The sequence below is a fragment of the Dermochelys coriacea genome, chromosome 2 (assembly GCF_009764565.3).
Source record: "Dermochelys coriacea isolate rDerCor1 chromosome 2, rDerCor1.pri.v4, whole genome shotgun sequence".
In the NCBI taxonomy this organism is placed as follows: Eukaryota; Metazoa; Chordata; order Testudines; family Dermochelyidae; genus Dermochelys; species Dermochelys coriacea.
Genome location: NC_050069.1, coordinates 7,373,719 through 7,388,061, shown reverse-complemented (window position 1 = coordinate 7,388,061; position 14,343 = coordinate 7,373,719). Strand labels below are relative to the sequence as shown.

At 42.7% G+C, this 14,343-nt stretch overlaps 1 protein-coding gene across 9 annotated transcripts in view; it reads right to left on the bottom strand.

The window, feature by feature from the left end:
* Positions 1-14,343, bottom strand: part of TSNARE1 (t-SNARE domain containing 1) — a 688,236-nt gene that overhangs the window by 660,959 nt on the left and 12,934 nt on the right. For 2 of the 9 annotated variants that reach the window (XM_043507259.1, XM_038393464.2), the window contains exon 2: positions 10,980-11,129. The exons of 6 other annotated variants lie outside the window; for them this stretch is intronic. The gene's annotated coding sequence lies outside the window, so the exon portion shown is untranslated. Of the gene's footprint in view, positions 1-10,979; positions 11,170-14,343 lie in introns of those variants that run through there. One more of the 9 variants, XM_043507257.1, reaches the window with a different exon arrangement.

Here is a 14,343-nt window from a genome sequence, read left to right as displayed (position 1 = left end):
CACAGAACTGGAACCGTTATTATTTGGGACAACAGAGGTAGGGAGGTAGTGTCTGCGTGTTTATTACCATGGAATCTGAGCCTTATTTGACATTCCGTCTTGTCCTGAACAGAAGAACGAATCCTATGCTGTGCATATATTCAATGGTAGATAGGCACAGAGAGGGTCACAGACTGAACATCCAACCAGACTATCTCAAGGGCCTAGCTAGAGATCAATACAGGTGGCCCTTGATCTGCAAGGAGGCTATGTCCCTTTGGGATTAACCATCGTGACTGATGAGGACAGAAAGGGTCCCTGAAGAGCAGTACTGGCAGAACTCAAAATCACTGATAAGAGTTATTTTGCTTCTCTCCTATACTGATTCCACTGTTCAACAAAATTCAGAGGGGTAGCCATGTTAGTCTGTATCAGCAAAAACAACAAGGAGTCCTTGTGGCACCTTAGAGACTAACAATTTTATTTGGGCATAAGCTTTCATGGGCTAAAACCCACTTCATGACATCATTCAGGAAAAGCAACAAAGCAGGGAGCATCATCCACCAACCAAACAGGCAGCGTACCAACAGCGAGCAAGCACAGAAATAGTAACTACAAACAAAGGAAAGAGGAGACTGTGGACCACATAAAAGTGAAACCAAGTAACCACCTCATAAATTGAAATTAGCCCGAGGTTATAAAGATGCCATAAAGATTATTCAATTAGCTTTGAACTCAAAAATTACTACTTCCCAGAAGGAATCATTTTCTCTCTCTCTCTACATATATATTAGAGAGATGTCTGTAGACACTCTATAGTTAGGGTTGTACTGAGGTTCGCACTTAAAGCAGGACTGTTTCATACTTTAATGATTGAATTTATTGCACTAAATTTGGAGACTAATTCTTCAGAAGGCAATTGAGTTTTCTATCCATTACTTTTAAGGACAAGTCTTTACTAACAAACATTTTTAAAATGCTCCCTTTTGGAAACGTTGCCATTTTTCTCAAATGTCTCACTCCCTCTAGCTAAACCGCCAAAGTCTGCACACTTCAGATGACACACACAGAACAAACTCAGGCACAGACCACTTTAGAATTTCTAAAATTAGACACAACGGATTATTCCCGTTATACAGGTAAATATCATCATCTCTCAACTAAAGAAGCATAGATACGTTCAGTGACTTGCCCAAATTCCACAAGTCTGTGGCAGAGCTAGCATTACAATCCTGGAGTATGCCGTCCAGCCCCTTAGCAAAAGCCATTAGACTGCATTCCATACTCTTGTCAAGACTACCATATCTCCTCATATGGGAGGAGCGATATTCGCCACCTGTATACTGAAAACACCATGCAAGGAAGTTCTCCAATTCGAAAATGCACTCAGAGTGAAAGTCCTCCTTGAGGTGCTCCATCTATTCATTCAAATCCTTCTCCCCAATGAATGGCTTTACAACCCTATCGCCATCTCTTCCCTGACCAGTAAGAGATGGGTAGTACATTTCTACCTCTTCAAAAACCTCCCCTCGGAGATGCTATAGTTTTCTTCAAGGGTTTTTCTTGGTCTCTCCCTAAATTAGGTCTATGCTATTTTAGTCAGCAACATCTTGTCAAACTGCTCAACATTTCTTCCCCGTTACTGCACTGTATAGGGGTCAGGTTTTATGGTTTCTAAAGACAAGGCTCCAATTCATAATACCATTGATGACATTTTGTGTCCAGCCGTTGTGGAAATAATTTGACGTTGCTTATGCCTTGTCTTGCAATCCCCCTCTACACCATCATTTATTTATAAAACTCTACTGACACCCATTGCATAACTTTATATATATACACACACACACACACACACACACACACACACACACACACACAATGTACATATTACACAGCAGAACAGAAAGCTACTTACTCATCCAGCTTTAAGATTTACATAAACACCTACCAGCAAATACACGAGTGATACAGACCAACAACATACACAAAAAAAAAAAACCCATCGAGCCCTACCCACTACAGCCAAAAAGATAACTAATCCACCACAGGCTAGTGGCGTAAGGATTTGAATTCTCCAGACTGGGAATCAAGGCAGAGAACATTCTGCCAACAGCACTCTCCAAATTATAATGAAGGGGGAAATCCAGCTGGAGCACCACTGCAAGTAGAAGAGGAGGCCAGGTAACCCAGTCCCATACCAGTTACGGCTCTGTAACTGAAAATCAAACATGTCAGGCCCCCACTACCTTTGACACCGGCTCTTGGAGGGCCTTTGTCTCTTTCTGACCTGCATGCTGTATCAGAGCACATTCAGTGTTCTTGGTAACACTGCATGTGAGAAGACACCCCTCTAATGCCACCATCATCTCTCTGGGAAAGCACAGTCCTTTTGTAATTGCTTGCTGTATGCTACTGTTTCAGAAGCTCTCTTTTCAAAGTTCCAATAACTCACAAAGATGGTGAAGCTCTGAGTGAGTTATCGAGGCCATGCCTGACAACTGCAGTTATCTATCTTCATCCGATTACATGTTACATTTATACAAACATTACACATTTTGATGATTTATCTCAACTCAAAAAAAAAAGGGGGCAAATTTGCCTACAGTGAGCTCAGATGTAGCAAGACTCTTCATAGTGAAGTCTTAAAGACAAGGCTACTCTGTCTAGAGGATGGAGTTTGGAGCCAAAAGCCAGAAACGCTTACTTCTACTCTGATTTCTGCCAAAAAATTCCAATGTGGCTTTAGGACATTTTCAAATTCAGATGCCTACCATAAGGCATCTAATTCCTATTCCAGTGCCTAAATAAAAATGACTTAGATTTCTGGGGGGCAGAGCATCTCCCACTCCCAGTGAAGTGCAAGAGCACCTCTCAAATATGAGATCAGGGCCCTAAATCTAGGTACCTACACTTCAAATGTTTCTCTGTGTCTCAGTGCCCCTATTTCATAGGTGAGTAAACATTATGCCCACCTCTCAAGGCACTTAATTGTGCAATGCTTTGAACATGTACCTCTACAAGTAAAAGAGACCACATTAAATTATTTCAGTACACCACATTCAACAAATCTCTTTTGCTTTTCTGCTCAACCCTGTTCCTTCTCTTACCTCATCCTCCAGTGTCAGTGCTAGCCCACTTGAGGCCCTAAGCAGGAATATTTTTGCCACCCCCCCTCCACACAACACATACTAATAATGAATAGGGGGCCCCTTTGAGCCGCTTGGAGCCCTAAGCAATTGCTTAGCCTATGTCTATCCATACATTGCTGCCGCTGCAGTGTGTCTGGTGAAAATGGTCTATACTGATGGGAGAGAGCTCTCCCACTGGCATAAAAAAAACCCACTTCCACAAGCGGCTTGAGCTATGTCGGTAGGAGAAGCTCTCCCACCGAGATCGCGCTGTGCACACCAACGCTTATGTTGGTGTAACTTACATCGCCCTGGGGGTTGAATATTCACACCCTGGAGCAACATAGCCTAAGTCTACTTATGCCAAGCAGCAGCTCTGCCCGTCCTCCCATCCATCCCCACCCCACGAATTTGTCAATCAGGTCCTTTCTAAGCTCTCTGGGACAGACTCTCTCTGTTACATATTATAATGGATCACAAACTAAATATGAATCAACAATGTAACATTATTCAAAAAAGCAAATATTCTGGGATTTATTAACAGGAGCATTGTATGCAAGACATAAGAACAGGTTTCAGAGTAGCAGCCGTTTAGTCTGTATTCGCAAAAAGAAAAGGAGTACTTGTGGCACCTTAGATTGTTAGTCTCTAAGGTGCCACAAGTACTCCTTTTCTTTTTGCGAAGACATAAGAAGTAATTCTTCCACTCTTTTCAGCACTGGTAAGGCCTCAGATAGAGTACTGTGTCCAGTTCCAGGCACCACCGTTTGGGAAACATGAAGACAAACTGGAAAAAGTCCAGAGAAGAGCAACAAAAATGATTCAAGGTCTAAAAAAACATGATCCACAAGGAAAGATTAAAAAATTGGGTGTGTTTAGTCTGGAGTAGAGAAGACAGAGGGGAATTGATAACACGAGTACGTAAATGGCTGTTGTAGAGACCAAGGTGATAAATTGTTCTCCTTATCCAAGAACAAGAAGCAATGGGCTTAAATTGCAGCAAGAAAGATTTAGATTAAAGGTGGTTTTTAAGAAGAGGTTAGACAAACATCTTCCAGGGATGATCTAGAGAGTACTTAGTCCTGCCTCGTTGCCGAGACTGAACTAGATGAATTATTAAGGTTCCTTCCAATCCTACATTTCTATGATTCTGTTTCTATACAGTGCCTAGCACAATGGGGTCCTTATCTCTGACTGAAGTTACACAACACACTACCATAACACAAATAATTAATAATGCTCCTACAGTGATTTTAGTGCAGCTTTACTAATAGCAAAGTATGGTCTGTTTGTGAAAAAATTTCACTAAGGGGGTTCATTTATATGTACACACAGCCATAGGTTCCGACTCCATGGGTGAGCACCTACATGAAAAAAAAAAAAGGGTGGGTGCTGAGCACCCACTGGCAGCCCCCCTATCAGCACTGAACCCTCCCCCCAGTACTTCCCGCCTGCCACGGATCAGCTGTTCCGCAGCATGCAGGAGGTGCTGTGGCCGGGGCGCGCACTCAGGGAGGGGGCAGAACGGGGTGGGAAGGAGAGGCAAGATGGGGGTGGGGTCTTGGGGAAGAGGTGGAACGGGGACAGGGCCTGCGACAGAGCCAGGGGAAGCACCCCCCCCCAGCACATTAGAAAGTCAAACACCTATGCACACAGCACCAGCATGGTTTTTAATCCACCACAGATATACATGCAACATTCATATCATGTCAATAGAGAAATATCATGGTAATGATTCTGAATGTGAGAGGTGGGTCTTTCTTGTTGCTATGGTTATCATAAGGTGTTTTTATGACCAAACCAAAGAAAACTGACTCCGAGAAATAGGAGGAGGATGTCAGGTAGGCATTTAATTTGATTGACAAGTGATATCATACCTATTAAGATCTATCAAAAGCCTATTTTAGATCACAAGTCTTTAGCATAGTATATGTGCAGACTTACTGAGTCCAAATAGATATTTTTATCTGAATGCTTCTTATGCATGAAGAGCAGAGAGCTAGATTCCAGTTTCCTACACAAGAGTTGAAGATACCACAACACCCTGGGGGCGAAATGAAAAAGCCCAGTTTTTGTCATTAATGAAATCTTCAAATACAGGAGGGGAAAGGATCTTAATTTCTGGTCTTGGCAGGGAAATGAACAATGAGTGAATTTCAGATAAGCTGCTTTTCCCAAAATACGAGTGGTTTAAATATTTAACAGTCTTTATATAGTGCTGTACTCCACCAAGGCACTGTACAGACATGAGCTACAACTAAAGTTCTCGCGTATATTCTGTGAACGTTTCAGAAGGCGGTTTTGATTTTTAAGAAGTTATCACTTTTACAAGGTGAGCTGCAACGACTGCTAAGTTGCTTAAGGCATGCAATCAAGGCCTGCTTTGAAAGTGTTCAGTTCTGGTTGGGAACAACAGGGTTCTACATACATTCAAAACCTAAATAATACAGGATGCTAAATATGTAAAATAAAAACAGTCAGACCAAAGCAGAATCACAGTTTAATTTGGTAAAAACAAAGTTTTAAAAAAACTCATGACAGACAGAACTGTTCCAGTGAGGGGTTTTCCCCCCAGAGATTGTATTAAAAAAAAAGTTTCTTTGTTTAAATTCAAGCCTTTAACAAACAAAATCTCCACCAGCCTTTGAACTGTCTCCCATGCCGTCCAAAAATTGAAACTGAATAGAAAGAAATGAAGCTGACTCATCATTACCCAAGATAAGAGAAAAGCAAACAGTGAACAGCACTTCTGGGGAAAAATTAGATTTTCAAAATAGTCAAGCATCATAATATAAGTCTTATTAATTACACAGGTAAGGACAATTCTGTTAAAAACAAAAAAAAAAGATTTTCTTTAAAGATTTACAATGTGTTATCCTCTACTGGAAGTCAAAGCAAGCAAAGTGAAATTCAAGGCTCCTGGTCCTATTCCCACTTCAACCATTGACTGGTTGGGTGACCTTAAGCAAGTCAGTTAACCTCTCAATCTCTCAGTTTTCTCACTTTTAAAACAGGGGTTATGAGGGTTAATTAAGGGCTATGAGATTCTTTGATGAAAGATGCTACACAGGTCCAGCCCTGCAGGCAAAGCACGAAGGAACAACATTAGAATTGAACTGAGTGGGAATTCAGGAGTCTGAGTATACATTGCAACATCAGCCCTTCAATTACAATTTTTAAAACTTCTAGGAAGATGCTGCAAATGGACAATTAGAAAAAGAAATGAAGTAGCACTTGAGAGTATATAGTTAAAAAGCCATTGACATGTAACTTGACAGAGCTGAAAAGATTTCCCCCTGACAATGTAGGCTAAATATCCAAAGACTCCACGTTAATTAAAGCACATTGTAGGATGAGGAATATAAAATGTAACATCATAGCTGTAGGCCCTCCCATCCCTCCACCTGGCACATTACTATTGCTGATAACCAATAGCAGACAAATCTGGCTCATGGTTAACCTTAGTTAAACAAACAAGTGTAGCACATTCCCCTGCTTCAAGTTCAAGACCATTCTGGACAGTCTGCTTGGGTTATAAGCAGTGCAGAGGCAGCATGCTTATCCCCTGGAAAGGGTAACTGTGTTGCTGAACAAACAAACCTCAATCAATTCCTTCCAGCCAATGTCTGCTGAAGTAGAATCCGCCACTACCAGACACACAAAGTGCAATACACGTGGTTACATTTTCTATTCTGCCCCTGTGAAACATTTACACTTTAGTGTGGAAATCTGGGGTTTCCTCAACCCACCCATCAATACTGTGTATGACTTAATTTTTAATTGCACTATTCATAAATCTGCAGAGCTGCTAAAGCTAAGAAAAGGTTTTTAAAAAAGGCAAAAAATAAGAGCAAGTGGGGACACTGATAAGGCCCTACTTGAATCACGGGATGATTGTCAAAAACTCACGGCTGAGGTGCGGACAAGCGATAGAAAATTGCAGAAAAGGGATAATGGACCTTACTATTTGCAGTAATAAAATTCATTATTACTTTTCCGTGATTTTCCACCGTCAGCCCCCTGGGGCTGAGAGCAGCGGCCCGGGGCTGACCACAGGGGCTCTCGCTCTCAGCCTTGGAGCAGCCAGGGCTCCCGCTGCCAGCCCCGTGCATGCCAGAGCCCCCGCTGTCAAAACTACAGTGGAAAATTAATATTGCGGAACCTGCAATTTCTGCAATATCGCAAGTTAAGTAAGGCCTTGGGTACTAAACAAAAAGTCAGGCAAGATAGAAAGGAATGCTAATACAGCAGGTCTGGCAAATAGGTCAATGTAGCACTTGCCATAACATACCCAATTGTTGGTTCATCAAGATTAGCAGTGGCCCAATCCCAAATGCTTTAGTAGACGATATCTGGCCAAATGTCCAATGGTGTGCATTAGCAGGAGGAATAAAGATTCCTTCCTGACTCCGGCAGTCATCAATTTAAACCATGAAACATGATATTTGATTACCGATATTTGATTACCTTTATTTTACACTCACATAGCTCACTGGCTGGAGGAGGAGGAATACAGCTAGGTTTTGAATGGCCTTTTCAAAGAAGTGGAACCTGCTGACACTAGAAATAAACTTCGGGCATTTCACTAGCCTAGAACTTCTTCACTTTCTAAATGTTGATGCCCAGAAGAAACAGTTACCACAATCATGATTCAGGACTTCAAAAGTACTGCCCTTCTCCCCCTCCCCCTCAAACTTTTTAACTTATTTGCCTCCCTCTCCAGTGGTACCATCATGAAATTGGCAATGAATAAAATCAAACAACACAATTTATATTTGTGTAGCACTTTCCATTCAAAGGTTTCAACACACTGCACAAACACTTAAGCTTCCCCACCTCACACACCTTTAGTAAATTATATCCATTAGCAACCTGAGAATTTGAAGCAGAGTTGAAGTGACTTGCAAAGGCTCACATAGCAAGTCAGTGGCAGAGCGGAAAATACAACCCAGATCTCTGGACTCCTCATCCCTTCCGGTAGCCACTAGAAAACTCTTCCCTGGCCAAGGCTCAATAATCATTTACAAATGAAAGGCAACTAGAGTTTAGTGCTTCTGCAGCCCTCAAAACCCAGAGTTACAAAATGTAATTTAATCTCCGTTTTGCCAGTGCTAATCTAATATTTTCCAAAGGTGCATACATTTCAGTCCGTTAGCACAACAACAATTCAATGTAGAAAGGAAAGTTTTAGCATAAACACGCCCCTTTCACCCTCTGGATGAAATCCCTGGCTTAAATATTTATTCAAACATACTGCTCTGATGTTCTACATGCAGTGCCAAAACCACCTTAAGGTTTCTTCTGAAAATAATTTACATACTAAAGTTTCATTGAAGAGAAAACCTAGTGTTATAATGCTACACCATGGGTGTAGGCTGATCTGTGCACTGGACTGGGGACCAGAAAATAGTGATGTAATCCCAGTTCTTCACTGACCCCTTCTACAGCCATATATAAACCAGCCTCAGTTTCCCCCATCTGTAAAAATGGGAGTAATACCTACTATTTCTCATGGAGGCTGTATAGACTGTAAAGTGCTTTGAAAATGAGCAGTGTTATATACAACGTAAGTGATAACATCATTTTCTTCTCTTGCCTGCTATTATAGACGCAAGGAGAATGTTTTGGTGAGGAACCTTTCACTGGGGAGAGGAAGGAATTACAAGATGCTTCAGAAGTCGAGAATGGCAGGTGGGTGGCCGGACTATAGATGGAACCAGACAGTTCCGTGGTGCTTGGATGTTTGGACTATGGATGGAACCACCAGAACCAGAAGGATCCAAGGTGCTCTGACAGCCGGACTAGGGAGGGAGCCATCAGTACCAGATGGCTCAGTGGTCCTTGGATGGCCAGACTATGGTGTCTCAGATCTGTCAGGGCACTCCCTTCTGAGCCACGCACCAGACTGCTATGAGGGGAATTCCAGAGTGGTTTAAGTTAACAGAGCCTGAACGGAGTCCAACCACTCTCAAGTATGCGTCTAGGCCTACTCTCAGGGCACAGAACTGCTGCCTAGTACCCCAAATCATGAGAGCTCAAACTCATTGTCCCGCTGCCTAGGCCCTGTGGGTGCAGAGGCAAACCTTCAGACACTCCCGAACTTAAACACACTTTCTCCTTTTCCTAGGTTGCTAGGAAGTCTGGGATAATGGTGGTTGGACTTGGGCCCACACAATGCAGTGCAGATTCAACAATTCCTAACCTGAGGTTACAAACGAGTGTAAATGCTGAAGCCCTAAGTTAACAAACCCAGGTCTGCTAACTTGAGTTCTACAAACCCTGAGCTTACACTGAAGTGTAGACTCACCCCTTGCTGCCCTAACGAGGGACTCCGAAGAGTCTGAACTGCAGATGACTTGCACTTTTCTCTGCTTCTCTTATCAGTAAACTCTGTTCTCCAAGAGAGTAATTATTTTTGGCAAGATGTGAATGGGCCCAGGGAACGACACCCATAATGCAGAGTTATTTATCAAACACAGTGTGGGGAGCCAAGGGTCACAGCCCAGCTACCCAACCAGGGAGTCAGTGGTCACTCCTGCCTAGTTCACATAGCACTGTACACACTGCCATGCAGGAGACCAGATACAATAGCCAAGCAGGCAAGCGACGGAGTGGTAGCATGCTGAGCCGCTAGGGAGAGTCTCCTCACTCAAAGTCTATGCCTTCTATTGCGGTCTCAGAGAACCTGGTTGCTACAGAACAACTCCCTCCACACACTGACCTCGAATGAAAACAATAGTGTACTCTAAATCGAGCTAGGGTGGCAAAGACTGGTGACGATATGACCAAGTGGAAGCTGAGGAATGACCCCAAATGTGAATGCGGAGAACCTAGGCAAGCGAGCCCTTGAATGCTGCCTGATGCAGCACCCTCCATCAACCTCCTGTACTCCCAAGGAGCTATTTGAGATAAGTGATCACACCCAGATCTTGGCTGCGGGTTTGGAGCAATAAGCTTTGATGATGATCCTCACTCAACAATAAGCCCCTTTCTGAACATGCTTCAAGGACATTCCCATGCAGACCAGAAGCACAGTGGCCACAATGTGGGATGACGAGATCTGACACTGTAAAGCAGAGGAAATGGAGCCTGGGTCTGAAAGGCCCTGGAAATCCGGGACAGAGAGGGCCGAAAATAACTGTAGCTTCCCATTTTAACCTCGAGTGTTGAGATGCAGTGCAGAGAAAGGGGCTGTCTCTCTAAGGCAGTGCTGCTAGTTACAAAAGGAAGGAAAAGAACAGCTTTCAGTGAAGTCAGAACATATGCCCAATAGTCTTTTTGCAATGCTTGGGCTGCCCTTTGAGATTTGCTCTCTATGTATTTGAGTACAGGTCAAGGAAGGAAAGGAATGAAGGGTGGTGTACGTGGAGTCAGCCAAGCATTTAAAAAGCACAAATGAATGGACAAATGCATTACTCGCCCTGCCTCCAAAGCTGCAGTATACACTCCAACAATTAGACGTATTGTTCCGAGTCAAGCTAGCACAAGCTCCACAATAAGCTGTCATACCTTGATCTTGCTGAATAAGCATGTGATTTACCTCTGGTAAGGATGCTTTTTCCACTTCCCCTCTTCCCCTATAGCTGAAGGCAGAGTAGGTCAAATGCATTTGGCAGAAAAAGGCCCCACTGGGCAGGGCTACAGGTGTCATACAGATTTTCAGTCACTGAAGGACCAGTAAGAAGAAGCCCCAGCGGTTGTCAGATGGGCCAAAGGAGGAAGGACGTTAAAGCTTTGAGCATTAGGGAGAAGAAAAGCTCCATTTAGATAAGAAAAGCTTTAGCTTGTGTTTTCCGCATGCTACCCTTTATGACACTGATGGTGACGACAGGTGGGTAACCAAGGAGATACTTAGGGCATGTCTACACTTACCTCCGGAGCGATCGATCCAGAAGAGGTCGATTTATCACATCTAGTGAAAACGCGATAAATCGACCACTAAGTGCTCTCCGTCAACTTCGGTACTCCACCGGAGCGAGAGGTGCAGGCAGAGTCAACAGGATAGCATCAGCAGTCAACTTACTGCAATGAAGACACAATGGTAAGTAGATCTAAGTACGCTGACTTTAGCTATGCTATTCACCCAGCTGAAGTTGTGTAACTTAGATCAATCCTCCCCCCTAGTGTAGACCAGGCCTTAGATTGTAAGCTCTTCCAGGTAGGGGCCGTCTCTTTGTTCTGTGTTTGTACAGTACCTAGCACAACAGGGCTGTATCCTGGTCCACTACTGGGGCTCCTAAGCACTACCACAATACAAGTTATTAATAATAATACAAAGAGTATAGAAAATGAACTGTGAGAAAGGGAAATGAATAAGAATGGAGGAGAAAATACCCTGGTTGGGGAAGTAGGTGAGAAATGGGGCAGGTTGTGGAAGATGCTATGGAGATTTCTCCCACACTTAGATATTAAAGGAAGCCATCACAGGGAAGGAGAACAAATCCAGGCCAGAGCAACAAAAGAGGAAAGGAGAAAATGTATCTCTAGGTGGAAATGAGAACATTTGTGATTGAAATGCATGGATGTACATGGGAAGCTAACAAGAGAAAATTGAATCTTTTCTGCACTTCTACTGCAGGGAAGATTCCATCTACCTGATGCTCACGTGATAGTTCAGCTGAGTATTATATACTGTCAGTGGAGGGAATTCTTCACGTTCACCCTGGTTTTTCATTCATGCTAGAAACCAGGGGAAAAAGATAGCATCTGGACAGATTTGTCATACATCCCTGTACCATAGAAGGGAAATTCAGAGTCGAGCATCCTGTCTTATTATAATATCACAATACTTTCTATACCATTCAATAAGATTCATTTCAATGGATCCCAGTTTTGACATTTGGCTAGGATGAGAATGAGTTATAGTAAATGAGCCATGAAATTCACTGTGTTGCATGATCAGTACTTTATTTTGAAGAAACGGTAGTTTTTTCGAAGCAGAGTAGTGAAAAGCCTGAGGCCAGCATTTTCAAATTTGGATACCAAAAGTTTGGCACTTAATTTCAGTCAGGCATTTATATGTAATGGAAGTTGCAGGTTCTCTGCACACTGAAAATCAGCACCACATATATCTGGCTGCTTAAATATCATTTTCAGTATCAAAGTTTTAATATTTTGACCTTGGTTGTCATTAGGGAAAAAAAAAGCTCCCACTAAAATGACTTGATTTTTCACCACCACTAAAATTGTGAATGACTTTATTGCTTGTAAGAGAACTTCAATAAAGGCCATATAGCACTGGCAGATCTGTGCATGCTTCCCCGTTAACAGTTCTGCTGATTCACTTCAGAACTGAGCGACAATACCCACCGATATTCCAGCACTGAGCTCAACGAACCGATAATTCTAACTGCAAACTTCACTATTGCTAGTCAACCACCCATTACTCCATCCCCACATACTTCAACAGAATGAACACCGAACCCCAGACCTTCTGAAACTCATCCATCCATCTGAAGCAATACTGACACACAAGCCAAGAAACTGGACATGCCCAGACTTGGCAGGGTGTATTTATGAACTTACTGGCTCTTAGGACAATGTTCCATTCCTACAACTACAAATGTGCATGGGTCAGATGGGGCAGCATGCTTTTAACAAAAGCAAGTTCAACGGAGAAGGGATTTCTTAAAGAGGCAGATCTTCAGCAGGTGTCAATGACAATGACATCCGCTGAAGATCTGACCCCAAACACTGGTGGCATTAAGGAAATCCCCACAATGCTTAGGAATCATGCAAAAGCCACTGCCACTCATTTAGTAATATGTTTATACGCATAGCTCAGGCAAAAGCACCAATAAGCCCTAGAAGATTGAGGTCACAAATAAAATAAAATAAATAGAACTGGTCAAAAATTAACATTTTTTGTGAAAAAATTATCAACGTTCACCCAGGTCTACTAGTAAACAACAGCTACTTCGTTAGGTTGTGTCACTGTATGAACAGCCACAGACATAAAATGCCTGCTCAAAGAACACAGTTTGCAAGCTACATTTAAGATGCTAAGAAACACAGTGAAGGAAGAAATTGTTCTAAGCTATAACGCTGCACAGCACCTGTAAGGTTGCATATCAGACAATGTAATTTTTTTGCTAATTAGTGATATCATCTACTTAACTCTCCAGATCCAGATTTCACATAGGCCTGTTACAGTAACTACCATAAAAAGTTCACTTTGATTACCATTAACAAAGGTCTGCAGCAAAAAACCTTCACACAATGCTTTTTAGGTTAGCACCTTAAATGGAGGATCTCCTAATACTGCCAAATAATCCACACATGGGACAGCACTGGTATACTTTGACCACTGTAGAGAGATAAAATGACTGATGCAACTGAAATAAGGGAAGGAGAGAGGTATTCACTAAAGGTACCACTACAGAAAGTGACAAATGCACATTTTAGCAGAGAAGTACTGTACTTACAAAAGCCACAATAAAATTATACAAACTCAATTGATCAGCGTCTGTAGTTCCCATTTCAAGGCAGATGAAAGAGCAATAAATAGCAAGCTAAGAAAATCAGTCATGCACAGCATTTTATTAAATAAGATGTTAACCAGTGAGTCAGCACAGTTCTATTAGGTTCTTGCGGAGTCTCATCTAACTTTCCCATTACTAAACAGATACACGGCAGTGCCTTTTTTTAAAAAAAAATGTCTTTAGCACAAGATTTAAATATAAAACAAATTGCACAACAAAAGCCTTTTGGCTAGAACCAAGTGCAGTATCTGAAGTTTTCTCCATCAGGAGCTCTGAGCTTGTAGACAGACGGTATGGATGATCTAGGACAGGGATTGGCAACCTTTGGTACGCAGCCCGCCAGGGTAAATCCCCTTGGTTCGCTGCTCTAGGCCAATGGGGGCTGCGGGAAGCGGCAGCCAGCACATCCTGCGGCCCCCACTGGCCTGCAGCGGTGAACCGCGGCCAGTGGGAGCTGTGATCGGCCGAACCTGCAGACGCAGCAGGTAAACAAACTGGCCTGGCCCAGCAGGGTGCTTACCCTGGAGGGCCGCATGCCAAAGGTTGCCGATCCCTGGTCCATGAGCTCTTTCAAATTTTTAATAGGATATGCCTATTCACCTTAAACTATATAGAAACAGATCCACAGCAATTTAGTTACCATATCATAAGAGATACAGGTAGCAACACCTAGAATGAAGGTTGCCCAACACTTCCGAGTAAAGACCTTCTTTTCAGTTGCTTATAACTTGGCCAAACCTTAACCATTCATGCTG